Consider the following 14,424-nt stretch of genomic DNA (forward strand, 5'->3'; position numbering starts at 1 on the left):
CCCCCTCTTGATAGATGGGGAAGCAAGGAAGGAAGTTGTCCAAGGACAACTTTCTGGAAGTGGTGGATGTGGGGCTTACTGCTTTGGATTCATTCACAGGGTTTAATTTAATTAATTGATTAATTAATTAATCAATTAATTTAACGATTTTATTTATTTGAGAGAGCGCGTGCGCCCTTGCGCATGTGCATGAGCAGCGGGGGAGGGGCAGAGGGAGAGGGAGAAGCAGGCTCCCCACTGAGCAGGAAGCTGGATGGGGGACTGGAACCCAGGACCCCCAGATCATGACCTGAGTGGAAGGCAGATGCTTAACCGACTGAGCACCTCCCCCAGGTGCCCCACAGGGTTTTTATTTAAAAAATTTTTTTTCTGTTTAAGTAGGCTCTACACCCAACCTGGGGCTTGAACTCACAACCCGGATATCAAGCGTTGCACGCTCTACAGATTCAGCCAGCCAGGCACCCCTGGAGTTTGCAGGGTGTTTTAGAGCTCCTGTTCCTTTCTTTGCTAAGCCCCCTGGTTTTCCCCGGAAATGCCTCCATCAGAGGTGGGAAGTGCAGCCGCGGCTGCAGTCTGGGGCACTGGAGCAATCGGGACCCTGGCGGCCCATCAGCGGAGCCAGCCGAGTCCAGCTCGCGGAACAGACCATGACCAGCTGCCTATTAATGAATGTTCTTCCGCCCCCTCTGCTGCCCCCTAGAGGTGAGCTGGAGTAAAATGGACGCATCTGCATTTTCCCTCTGGTCCTTGTGAGGCAGGAGGAAGAAGAGGGGGAAGGAGGCAATGAAGATGGAGACCCTCTGGGGCAGAACAGGGCTCCTGCCTGTTTAGGTGTGCAATTACGACTCTGCTCAACTGTGGAAGGCCCATGATCTGTGCAAGAGTTGGTGGTGGTAGCATCTGGAACTCCTGCTTGGTTTCTTGACCAACAGCAATCGAACACAGCTCTACCCAGGAGCTAGGTGGTGAAGGGGATCAGATTATGTCACCCCAAATGTGCCACTTTGGCATAAGGATTATTTTGAGCTGAACGCAATTGAGAATCAACAGATGCAGGAAGAGTTCTTTGTCCCCCCCCCCCCCCCATATCTGCCTAAAAGCAGGGCATAAATTTCCCTTTGAAGAAGTTGCCTGCCCTATCAGGGATAGAAGTGCAACTCTCATCACTGAAAATAGGGAATCAACACCAAAATGAGCTTGCAGAAACATAGCCCTTGTCTTCCATTATGTCCTAGTCACTTCCCTACAATTTATTCCCTTTGACACTCAAATCCTCTTTCCTTTTATACAAAGGCATATGAGCCCCCAAGCCTAAACCACTTCTTTGAGTTTCACTTCTTTTCTGTGAACTGACATGCATGTAAATATTTGTGACATGCATGTAAATATTAATAAAAATTATGTGCCTTTTTTCCTCTTAATCTGTCTTTGGTTAATTTGCAGACCCCCAGTTACTGAACATAAGAGGGTAGAGGAAGAGCTTTTCCTTCCTGACAGTGGACAGTGTCAGACAGTGAAGTTCATGGTAAGGAGGGAGGATTGTGGTTTCTGATCTCCCTCCCAGGGGTGGGGGGGGGCAGGAGGAGGACACTAGAACAGCCCCAGCAGAACTCCCCAGCACCACCGGCCCCTGTCGGGACTGAGGTGCATGATGAAGGTTCACAGAGCAGTAGAGCTGAGCCAACCCGTGTGCTGGAATTCTAAGCATCCTGCTTCAGTTCTCATGGCAGAGACAGGAATGCACCCATGAGCAGTAGGCCTGTCTCCCAGTGGATCAAAGGGAAGAGTGACATGCCCACTGGGACCTGAAGGCCTACCACGGGACAGAAATCACCTTGCTGAGAGATGCCTGACCAGACAGCCAGATCCAGTGGTCCCGGGCCCCACTTTCTCGTGGGAGTACCTCAGTGTGGCTGGGAGTAAGTCTACTTTATTTTTCAGACTTCTTGGACAACTGAGGCCAAAGGAAGAAGAGCTCACTGATGAGCTGCCTTGGTCAGGCACCAGATACAATATACCAGTTAAAATGGAATTTTAGATAAACAGTGAATAATTTTTTTTAGCATAAGTATGTCCCAGGCAATATTATGTAAGAATTTCCTGGGACATATTTATATTCTGCAATATAAGTATTGCCTAAACATACTTATACTAAAAAATTATTCATTGTTTGTCTAAAGTCCAGCTGAACTGAGTGTCCTCTGTTTCTGTTTGCTAAATCTGGTGGCCCTACCCGGAGAACAATGCTTCTGTGGCCAGCCTGTGGCCGTGGCTGTGGTCCTGTCTCTACAGTCAAGGAAATAGGACAGCCGGGGTCTTGACTTGTTGGACTGAGGGCCTCACCAGCCCTCAGATGTATTTTGTTTGAACAGTACTGAGTTTTTACTTTCATTTTCAGCCGACTGCCAACATTGAAAAACTGGCAGATCTCACATAAACGCCGGGGTTTGGGGCTTTCCTGGCAAAAGTGGGAGACCTGGCAATATCACAGGGAAGCAAATGGGTTCCCCCCCCCCCCCCCCCCCCGCCGGTCTCACTTCTTTGTGCCTGGTTCCTGTAGCTGCATTTGGGACCAACCCATCTAGACCATTAGGATCGTACATCCTGCCCTAGGTGGGGAGGCGTTTTCTTTGGTCCTGCAGCCCTGAGTGACTGTTGGCCCTGACCCGGTTCATCTGGGGTGTGGGGCTCTGTCTCTCTGACCCCCCCACTTTTGACCTGCTAACCTGCTCCTCAGAAGGGCTGAGGTGTGATGAGTCACAAATCCCTGACCCCTTCCTCTGGGTCTCGGTTTTCATCTCTAAAATGAGAGGGAAGTGGGGCACCCAGCTGACTCAGTCGGAAGAGCGTGCGAGTCTTGATCACGGGGTCGTGAGTTCGAGCCCCACGTTGGGGGTAGAGGTTACCTAAATAAATAAGATGAAATGACAGGGAAGTCAATCCATGCTTCCCCACACTCTTTTTTCTTTTGGTACCAGAAGTTCTGTTTTTATCAACCCCACGCCACTGCAGATCCAATGTTTTGAAAGATCTCGCTTCCCTGAGCAAATGACATACCGCCAACAGCCTGTGAATTCTGGTCAGCCTGAGAGCTAGCCAGCCAACCACACCTCATCGATCACATCCCCTCTACAAGCAAACACACTTTGTAAGCTCCTGTAACCTTACTGAAAACGCGCCCGGGGCCCCTGCTGCCACCTTCAGAGGCGCGAGGGGCTGTGGGCCAGCTCAGTCAGGTTGGTCTAGGTGACACTGAAGCACCAAACTCCAGAGTTTCCGTGGCTGGAGCCAGAAAAGTTGACGCCTCTGCAAAGCGTGCGGTGGGCGAGGCAGCCCTATGGGTAGTGATGCAAGGATTCAGTTTCTTTCTCGGCTGTAGTCCTGCCATCTCAACACGTGGCTTTTGTGGCGGGAGAAGAGATAGCTGAAGGGGGGCTTCTCCTGGCCCACCTCTGCTCACGTTTCACCAGCTGGATCTGGTCCTGGGGGCCTCACTTAAGCGAAGGGGGCTGGGGATTCATAGCCGGCCGTGTGGCAGGGAAGGTGCAGAAGAACGCACATAGTGAGCACTAAAGGGGACACGAGATGAGCCACGGCGCCCCTTTAGCTCCAAGATCTGACACCCTGTCCCCCTTCAGAGTGGTCCCAGGGCGTGGGTCATAGGTCTGCTGGATCATGCGTGATGATGACTGGTAGCACCTGGGCAGAACGGATGCTAAAGATATGCTGGCTTTTTTTTTTATTATTATTAAAGATTTTGTTTATTTTTTTGACAGAGCATGAGAGAGCACAAGCAGGGGGAGCAGCAGAGGGAGAGGGAGAAGCAGGTTCTGTGCTGAGCAGGGAGCCCGATGCGGGACTCAATCCAGGGACCCCAGGATCATGACCTGAGCCGAAGGCAGACGCTTAACCAACTGAGCCACCCATGCGCCCTGATATTCTGGCTCTTCAGTATTTCCAAGTCCTATCTTTTTCTTCCTGATCACGATAGGTAACCTTTACTTTACCTCTTTTATGTGCATGAATTCACAACAGCCCCACTAGTTGGATACTATAGTTTTTCTCCAATTACTATTTTTTTATAGATTAAAAAAAAAAAAAGGGCACTGTCTGTATTTGAATTGACCGGTTGACCCTACTGCGTAGGGTTTTAGCAATTCATTCTTTACATGAGCATCTACCCAGCACAACGCCCGGAGTCCCTGAGTCGCTTCCTCGGGTGACAGAGCTGACTGGTGGGGACGAGACTTCCTTCCCTGAGAGCTGCATCCCAGAGCCTGGCCCTTGGGGGGCTTTGTTAGTGCTGGCAGTGGCTTTAGGGGGCTTTGGGGCTTTGACGGGCCCGGCCCACCTCCAGAGCCCCCTCAGGATTTCAGAGACCACCCCATCTGAAGACTTCAGCCTCCGTGGAAGATGAAACTGGAATCGTTGGACCAGCCTCTGGGACTTGGCTTTATTTTTTATTTTTTTAAGTAATCTGTACACCCAACGTGGGGCTTGAACTCATGACCCCGAGATTAAGAGTCGCATGCTCCACCGGCCGAGCCAGCCGGGCGCCCTCGACAGGGACTTGGCTTTAATTTGATTTAAAATGGATTCTATTTTGCCACGACAGGGAGCTTGAACTGTGTTTTGTGATTTTTGCTGCCTGGTGGCTCACATTCCAGCACATTTTCCAGCTCTCTGCCCCAGGCTCGCCCTGAATCCAAGTCCCTACTGTTTCCCTTAAGTCTGGTGTGAAAGTCAACGGACTCCTTTTTGCTTTTTGTTGTTAGGAAATGAATTGTATCTCTAACTTTTTAAACAGGTCATATATTTATACATTTACAGAGTTCAGGAGTCAAGAGAAAATTCTCCCTCCTCCCAGCAACCTGAAGGCAGCCAATGCCATTCATGTGTTAGGCATTCTTCCAGAAGTTTCTTTGTATACACAGGCAGACGTATGATTTTTTCATTCTATACACAAATGATTGCATACTATATACAGAATTGCCTTATCTATCTTGCTTTTCCCCCCTCACTTAATATGTCTTGGGGGGTAGTTTGATATAATTATAGACATGATTTCATTTAAAAAAAGTTACATATTATTCCAACATATGGCTGTTCCATAATTTATTTAACACTCCCCTTCTGATAGGTATTTAAGTTTTTCAAATCATCTACTATTACAAGCGATGTGGCAACGAATAACAGACACATGTTGCTTGAGGTGGGAGCCAGTGTAAGTGGGATCAATTCATACAAAACAGAATTCCTGGGCAAAAGGGCATATGGTTTGTAATTGTACCAAATTCTGCCAAATTATCTCCCACTAGGTTCTGTTCCAGTTTACACTCCCACTAGTAAAGTATCCATTTCCCTACATCTTCAGCAAGCCTGTTTTCAGTTGTTTTGATTTTCCACAACCTGAAAATCTCACTGCGTTGTAATTTGCATTCTGTTATTATGAATGAGGGTGAGCATCTTTCATGTTTTAGAGTCCTGTGCATCAGTGAGCCTATCTTTCTAGGAGTTTGGGGACAACACTTGGGTTTGAGCAGGTCCCCGACCCAGGCTCAAAGCTGGTGGAACCCACTGCAGCCAACCACCAGGATTCATAGGTGAAGCTCCTAGGTGTGAACTCTAAGTTGTTTGTAGTGCATCCCACTGGAAGTGCTTGGAGGCACGGAATCCAGTCCTAACCAGGCTCATGGCGCCCTCTGTCCTTCTGAGATGGATAAACAGAAATCAATGCAGTTTGTAGGGGGACGTTTGGGTCTTGGCTTAACACTGATGGAGGTCGAATACTGGTTGTGGGTGTGTCCCATCAAAGCCGAAAAAGATCTCATGGACCTACTGAATTTTCTTTTGTCCCAGAGAATATCACAATATCAAAGGTAGGCTGCCTTTTTATTTCTTGATTATTAAAAACCTTCATATTATGAAACAAAAAATGTACACAGAGAATAGTGAACCCCAAAATACACATTGCCAAGATTAAGCAGTCATAAAGATTATGTTACATTCATTTTTTCCTTTTTATTCAGATTTTAAGGCAAATAATATCAATTCACCCTTATGAGCATCAGTAAACATCTCCCAAGAATGGATGTATTCATACATAACTAGAGTGCCATTACCATATGAGACAAGATTAACTGTAGTTCCTTGGTATCACCAGATACCTCTCCTTGTAAAAATTCACCAGTTGTCTCAAGTCTCTCTCTCTTTACCACTGGTTGGTTTTATTCATGGTCCACATGTTGTATTTGGTTCTTCTTCTTTTTTTTATTTTTAAGATTTTATTTATTCGTTAGAGAGACAGAGCACAAGCAGGGGGAGCGGCAGGCAAAGGGAGAAGCAGGCTCCGCACTGAGCAAGGAGCGTGAAGTGGGGCTCCATCCCAGGACCCTGGGATCATGACCTGAGCTGAAGGCAGCCGTTCAACCAACTGAACCAGGTTCTTATGTTTCTGAAGTGCTTGATTTCAGAGCAGATGCTCTCTGCCTTTGTGAGGAAGTGAGCCCCACGGCCCAGAGTCCATCAGTTCTGAATTTGCATATTTGCTTCCTTGTGGTATCATTTAATTTGTTCCTGTGTCCCCTTGTATTTCCCGTAGAGCAGAAGCTAGCTCTAGAAACTCATTTGATGAGTTTCAGTTACTTTTTGGGTGAGAGTTCATAGGACATACTGGGCAACCCTACTGCATCGATTCGGAAGGCACTTAGTGGGTCTGTTTTCACACTGAGAAGCAACAGTGGGGTCAAGCTCTGTCAGCCAGACCCCTCCATGGCAAATTTCCCCTTCAACCTTTCATGTAATGATTTCATCTGCCCACTGGGGTGCTGGAATCAGTTATTTCATTAGGGGGGCAAAATGGAGATGTTCTAGTTCTATCATTTTTAAAGAAGATTTATTTATTTGAGGAAGGAGGGGCAGAGGGAGAAGCAGAAAGAAAGAGAGAATCGTATGCGGGCTCCATGCCCAGGGCAGACCCAACTCAGGGCTCAATGCCATGACCCTGAGATCATGACCTGAGCCGAAATCAAGAGTCAGACGCTCAACCAACCGAACCACCCAGGCGCCCCTAGTTCTATCATTTTTTTCCCACATTTATTAACTAGATTTTTTTTTAATATGAAGAGAGCCAGGGCAATTTGGTCATTCTGGGCTAGTTCATACCATTTGTAAAATGGCTGAAGATCTGCTCAGGTTTCTTTGCTCCGTAGTTAGTCCAACCTTTTCCAGTTGAGAAAAATAAAAAATAGTACAAGAGGACCATATAATGTTCAAGCCATGGAATGAGCCTAGGAGAGAGCTTTCTTTTTAGCTCAAGTTATCATTTTACGTTCAGCACCAAGTGTGTGTGAAATTTCATAATTACTAGTTGACTCATCTTAACTGCTGGTATTATCTTTTCTTCCTGCCTTTTGTCTTCTCTTCAGGGTCTGTCTCCTCAAATAAGGAAAGTATTGAGATATGAACAAGCATGTAGACAGAAATATCATCATTGAATTATTCTTTCAGGTCTAAAGCCAAGCAGGTCTTATTTGGATAATATAATGCAGTGACCATCAATCATATACACTTCAGTGAGAATTAATACAACCAGCTTGCTTTCCATTCCACAGCTGAGAAAGAATAAATTTGTGGGGAAGTTGGTGCGGAGAAAGTGCCCTGGGAAGGAAACACTTTAGTAAAATAGTACTAAAGAAGTAATAGGAGGGCGCCTGGGTGGCTCAGTTGATTAAGCGACTGCCTTCGGCTCAGGTCATGATCCTGGAGTCCTGGGATCGAGTCCCGCATCAGGCTCCCTGCTCGGCGAGGAGCCTGCTTCTCCCTCTGACCCTCCCCCCTCTCATGCTCTCTGTCTCTCATTCTCTCTCTCTCGCAAATAAATAAAATCTTAAAAAAAAAAAAATTAAAAAAAAAAAGAAGTAATAGGAAGGAGGGAAAAAGATAAAGATGTTCCCAGAAATTTTTGCTGCTTAAGAATGCGTTAGGTACTCCTGTTATGGACACCAAGAATACCCGTTCTTCCCTTGTCACACTGTATCCTGTAAGATGTTTTTGCTGCAAGTCACAAAATACCAGACTGAGAAAGACCAGTGTCGGAACGTGTGCATTTGTGAATGAATATTGACTGGGAGGTAATACAGCACAGTGGTTAAGTTCACAGGATTTGGGACAGATCAAACTGGGTTCAAGTCCTGGCTTCATAATTTGGACAAGTGCTTTAATTGCTTTGGCCCTTGGGTTCTCCACCTGCAGAATGGGAATAATAATAAGGCCGCAGGGGTGAAATCAACATTAAATGAAAAATGTACTTAAAGTACTAGATACATTTCTGTTCACATAAACCCCCAATACCCAATAATTTGGGGAAAAAAATTTAAAAAATAGGGTTTTTTCACTTCATAAAAGAATTCTAGTGTTTGTAGAAAAAGATTACATTTTCACTAATCCATTGGGCACACAATCCCTCCAGGGATCCTTGTCTCATGCCAACAAGAATGACCTGGTCAGCCCCCAGCAGCTGGATGACTCTTAGACATTGCTAGATTGTTCCAAATGTCAAAGGCTCCTGGCCTGATGAAAAGCAGCTTCTAGGAGCCCTGAGTTTTCACTCCTATCATGTTCCTGCCACCTGTCTGAGGACTGTTCCCTAAAGTAGGGCTGAAACCAGATCCCCACCTTGAGGTTACTGACACTTTGTTCCTCGAGCCAATGGCGCCATCTTGTGGTGGTATGATGCTAACACACGGTCCCGGGTTTTGCATCAACTCTGATTTACCATGAGCCTCTGGGTTTTTATTTTTTTTTTAATTTTAATTTTTTTTAAAGATTTTATTTATTTATTCATGAGAGACAGAGAGAGAGAGAGAGAGAGAGAGAGAGAAGCAGGCTCCCAAGGAGCAGGGAGCCTGATGCTGGGCTTGATCCCAGGACCCTGGGATCATGACCTGAGCCCAAGGCAGACACTTAACCGTCTGAGCCACCCAGGCGCCCGAGCCTATGGGTTTTTAAAAATGTATCATTATTATTTTTATAGCATCCTCTTGTCTTTCACACTTTTTTTTTTTTTTTAAAGATTTTATTTATTTATTTGACAGAGAGAGACACAGCGAGAGAGGGAACACAAGCAGGGGGAGTGGGAGACGGAGAAGCAGGCTCCCTGCAGAGCAGGGAGCCCGATGAGGGGCCCGATCCCAGGACCCTGGGATCATGACCTGAGCTGAAGGCAGTCGCTTAACCAACTGAGCCACCCAGGCGCCCTGTCTTTCACACTTAATAGACAAAGTACAGAGCTAGGTTCCTGGGCTTCCTCAGCTTTGGAGATGTGACAACATTGTTCGCTGTTTCTCTCTTTCTGGCTCTACGGCATTCCTGGGCCTCTCACTGTGTAACGGGCGGGCGCTGAGCGGGTTGTGCGTTTCTGTTTGTGTGGCCCTATGTCTGCTTGGGAGAAGTGAGGCCAAATACCAGGCACCCAGTAAAAAACAATGCAAGTCTGTTCTGAATGAAGTAGGATTTGAGGAGATGCGTTTACCTCTTACATGTCCTTCAAACCCTAAGAATCTGAGAATTTCCAGTCTCTGTAATTAGGACTCACCGCCACACAAGTGTGGAGCACTTTCGAGAAAAGTACAGTCCACATCCATGCCCGTGTCCTACTTCAGGCAGGGCGTCTGCCCCACTCAGGGGATGGCACGAGGCCACTGGGTCAGGCTGTGGATGTGAGGGATCAAGAGTACCCAGGCAAGAGTGGTGGCAAGGTAATTCCGGAACCTTGCTGCAAGGTGTGGTCTAGGATCCGGGGCAATTGCAGAAGCCGCACTGGGAGCTAGTTAGCAATGCAGACTCTAGAGTGAACGTCCTGGACCTACAGAGCCAGAATCTGAAGTTTAACTAGACCTTGGGGGAAGCGGGGGGGTCGGTATGCACTTTAACATTTGAAAAGCACTGAGCTACAGCGCTGCTTCTTGACTTTCACTGCACATTAGAATAACCTGGGGAGCTTTTAAAGATCCTGACACCCACGCCTCAGCCCAGACTGGTTCCAATGGGATCTCTGGGGGTGGGACACACATTTAGAAAGAGGTTTGACCATTTAGAACAGAACCATACAGTTACCCAGAGCTGGACTTCTCCATAATGATGGTTTAGGGAAGCTGGACCACAGACCCTTCCTTCCTGAAGACCTCACAAAAGGAACAAAAACAAAGTGTCAAAACCAGGAAAAAAAGAAACAAAGAGGTAGAAATTCTTGCTAGAAATTTTAAAACGTGGTGGCCAGAAAATAAACAGAAGGGTCTCCTGTGGAACTGAGAAGTACCTACCTCCTCCAACTTTCCCACAAGATGTTTCAAAGAAAGAAAGCTGGTGACAAAATCTTGAGGATTCTCACTATTATCTACCATTATAAGGGGCGGGGGGGGGGGGACATCCTAGAGAGTAAATAGGCAGTGTAAAGGAAAAGTTCTGGGTGTTGTGAGTTCTTGAGACCTGAGCAGAGGCAAGAAAGAAAACCAACAGATCTGGCTGGCTGTTTCCCAGTGATGCATCAGAATTGGGTGAATGTCCCCTGAGAAAATCCTCTCATGGCCATGCGATTCCTCTCCCTGTACAGAACATGTATAAAACCTTGTGTTGACCAGGGAGCCCAGGACCTTCTGCAAGGATCTGCCCTGTCCCAGCAGAGCCTCTGTGCCTGTAGCCTGGGAAAAGTGGGTCACACTGCACTGTGCAGCCTTCCAATAGAAGTTTGGACTGTGGACAACCAGGTCTCAGGTGGTCAAGGAAAATTCAGATCAAATAGATCACAGGTTTTATCACCATAACTGCCTACAAGGACCAGGCAGGTGCTGTAAGTAAGTGAATGTGGGTTAGGTATGAGACAACAGGGAGTGATGTAGTAACTAGAAAGGAAAAGTGTCATCTCAAGCAATGGTTCTTAAAATGTGGTCCTCAGATCAGCAGCAATATCACCTGGGAACTCGTTAGAAACGCATATTTGTTAAAGAAACGGTGGAGGTGGAATCTAGGAAAAATGATTTTAACGCCCCCTACCCCAGACGGTCCCGATACTCACTGAAGTTTAAGAACTGCCAGTGTAAAAAGTCTTTAGCTGATTGTTGCTATCAGAGAATGTTGTCATGTTTTCTGATGGTTTTCAAGAGAATCTGTAAGTGCAATTTCATGTGGAACCTCCCAATTTTTAAATGTTGGTAACAAATTTGCATTTTGCAGAAAATGCTGGGTGGACCTAACAAAATACATGTTTGTTTCACGGGATGCAGGTTTGTTTGCTATGGAATGTCTGGATGAATTGCCCAAGTTAAACATGAAAAAGATGAAATGACACGGCAAGTGTACAAAATACTACAGAACAGAAAAGGAATAAGAGAGACAGAACATGCAAAGATAGATGAACAATCCAGTCTAGAAGGAAAAAATACCCATAAGTACCCAAAAGAAAAATACTCAAAAATGGGATGACAAAACGGCAAGAAAATGGTGCCATTACCCTTTAAAGAGCCTGGAGACATACAGGTTTGCCCTGCTATCAGAAAGTAGCTTTACTTACCTACATTAGGACCTGTTTTCCCCAACATAAGAAATTTGAGGATTTTCGCTAATATAAAGAAAGCTCTGATCATATTAATGAAGGTCCTCCATGAAAGCAAAGTGGTGGGAGGTGAACTTTTGGAGAGCAAGGTACTCTTGCATCCCTGGTTTAAAACACTGCCAACACTGAACATAATAAAATAATAATAATAAAACAAAAAACAAAAAACAAAAAAAAGCCCCTGCCAACCAATCAACAACAGCCTCATCAGATGATGTCATGTTAATTCTCCCTGCCCCTAAACTGCAGATGTTAGTAGTTTCCTCTGATGGAGAGACGCTAAGAAAGCAGTAACTCCAGGTTTGTCTTTTTATTTCAGATACTGAATGGTGGTCGCATAGTTTGACGAACGCAGTAATGAAAAAGGTGCCGTAAAATAGAGAGATTGTGGTAAGTGACTAATACAAACCAGAACTAAGAATAAAACAACCATGAAGCTGTGATGATTGAACAGGATGTTCTAAGATGGCAAAGTAAAGTAAAACTAATGAGAACAAAAAAAAACAACGAACAAGGTTGGGGAAGGGAATTGGGAGGAAGTTTAAGAGGTTTGATTTCCTGATTTTTTTTTTTTTACCTGGCATCATTTAGCAATATCTAAACTACACAACGTTAAAAATGATTCTAATACATGAGTACTCACCCAATATTTTCTTAAATTATTTTTATTATAATAGAATTATGTACCAACATGACTAGATATCATCCTCAAATCCTTGTACTTCTGATACAAAGTAAATATGCACAAAACTAGTAGAAATCAGATTAGTGACAACAATTTATTTTAAGTGACTTGTATGCCCGACCTGGGGCTTGAACTCATGAACCGGATATCAAGAATCACATGCTCTACTGACTGAGCCAGTCAGACCCCCTCTGCCACAGTTTAAAAGTAAATTTTGAGTATCCCATAGGTATGGAGAAGAGCACAAATCATCACATAGCAAAGTGAATTTTCACAAGACGACCTCTCATGCATGCAGTCCGCACCTGGATCAAGATTTAAAATCTTACCAGTATCCCAGAGCCACCTCTTGTTCTTTCTGCCACTCATCTTCTCCCCCAGCAAAGGTAACCCCAAGTCTGATTCCGAACACTAGATTCATGTTGCCTTTTTTTGAACTTTAAAAATGGAATCATACAGGTGCACCTGGGTGGTTCAGTCAGCTGAGTGACCAGCTCTTGGTTTCGGCTCAGGTCATGATCTCGGGGGTCATTGGATTGAGCCCCCGGACGGGCTCCACACTCAGCGGGGAGCCTGCTTGGGATTCTTTCTCTTCTTCTCCCTCCGCCCCTCCCCCCAATTAAATAAATAGATAGATCTTTACAAAAATGGAATCCTATAATGCGCTCTCTTTTGTGACTGGCTGCTTTCACTGAACTTCCATCTGTGACATTGATCCACATTGTTGCATGTAGTTGTAGTTCATTTTCACTTTGCATGGCATACTATTGTGTGAATACACCACAATTTCCACTCTACCGATAATGGGCATTTGAACTATTTCTGGGTTTTGGCTCCTACTCCTAGTGCTTCCGTGAACATGTCTTTTGGTGAACATATGTACATATATCTATTATGTCTATTGGTAGAAGTGGAGTTGCTCAGGCAGAGTATACATATGTTCAGCTTAAGCAGGTGCTGCCAAACAGTTATTCAAAAGAGTTGTAGCAATTTCTATTTCCAGCGGTGCGTGAAAGTTGCAGATGTTCCATATTCTTGCCAACAGTTGGTACTGTCAGTCTTTTTAATTTTAGCCATTCTGGTGAGTGTTCAGTGATTATCTCATTGTAATATTATGTGCATTTCCCTGACAACTAATGATGTTGAGCATTTTTTTTTCCAAATGTTTATTAACCATTGGGGTATTCTCTTTCATGTAGTGTCCACTCACATTTTTAAAATTAAAAATAGGATTATCTGTCTTTTTAAGTTGATTTGGAGAAGTTCTTATATGTTATGAGTCTAAGCCTATTATTTGATGTAGTTATAACAGAAGTTCTTAATTTTAATGAAGACCAGGGTTATAGAGGTATCCTGTGTTTTCATCTAGGAGCTTGGTTGTTTTACATTTCATATTTAGATTTGCAATCCATCTGGAATTGATTTTTGTGTATAGGGTGAGGTAGGGGTCAAGATTCATTCTTTCCCCATAGAGATTTCCAGTTGACCCAACACCACTTACTGAAAAGACCATCCTTCCTCCCCTGCCTTTCAATTCCGTCATAAATCAAATGACTACCTAAAAAGTTTGTTTCTGGACTATTTTTAGGTCCACTGGTTGATCTGTCTATCCCTTTGCCAATAAGATTGTCTTAATTACTGTAGCTTTATAATCAGTCTTGATTATCTTACCATGTAAGTCCTTTAGTTTTGTTCTTTAAGATTTTAGTGACTTTTCTTGGTCATTTTATTTCCATATAGATTTTAGATTTAGATTGTCAATTTCTTCAGGGGGAAAAAAGCCTGTTGGGGTTTTGACTGGGAATAAATTGAATCTATATATAAGTTGGGGAGAACTAATATCTTTCCAACTCAGGAGGTATCACCCTGTTTTTTTAAGTTTTCTCTAATTATACTGAATAATATTTTATAGTTTTCTGAATGGAGGTCTTGCCTATCTTTTGATGGATTTATTCCCAGACATTTGATTTTTTTATGCTATTGTAAATGGTAGTTATAAATATTTTGTACCTTGTTAAATTCAATTATTGATTCTAATAGTTTATCTGTTGTTTCATCTTTTTTTTTTTTTAACTTTTAAAATCATATCATCTGATTCTGGTGGACTAGGGGCAGACTACTTTATCCA

Source organism: Mirounga leonina, unplaced genomic scaffold (assembly GCF_011800145.1).
Source record: "Mirounga leonina isolate KUSES-001 unplaced genomic scaffold, KU_Mleo_1.0 Mir_224, whole genome shotgun sequence".
Classification (NCBI taxonomy): Eukaryota; Metazoa; Chordata; class Mammalia; order Carnivora; family Phocidae; genus Mirounga; species Mirounga leonina.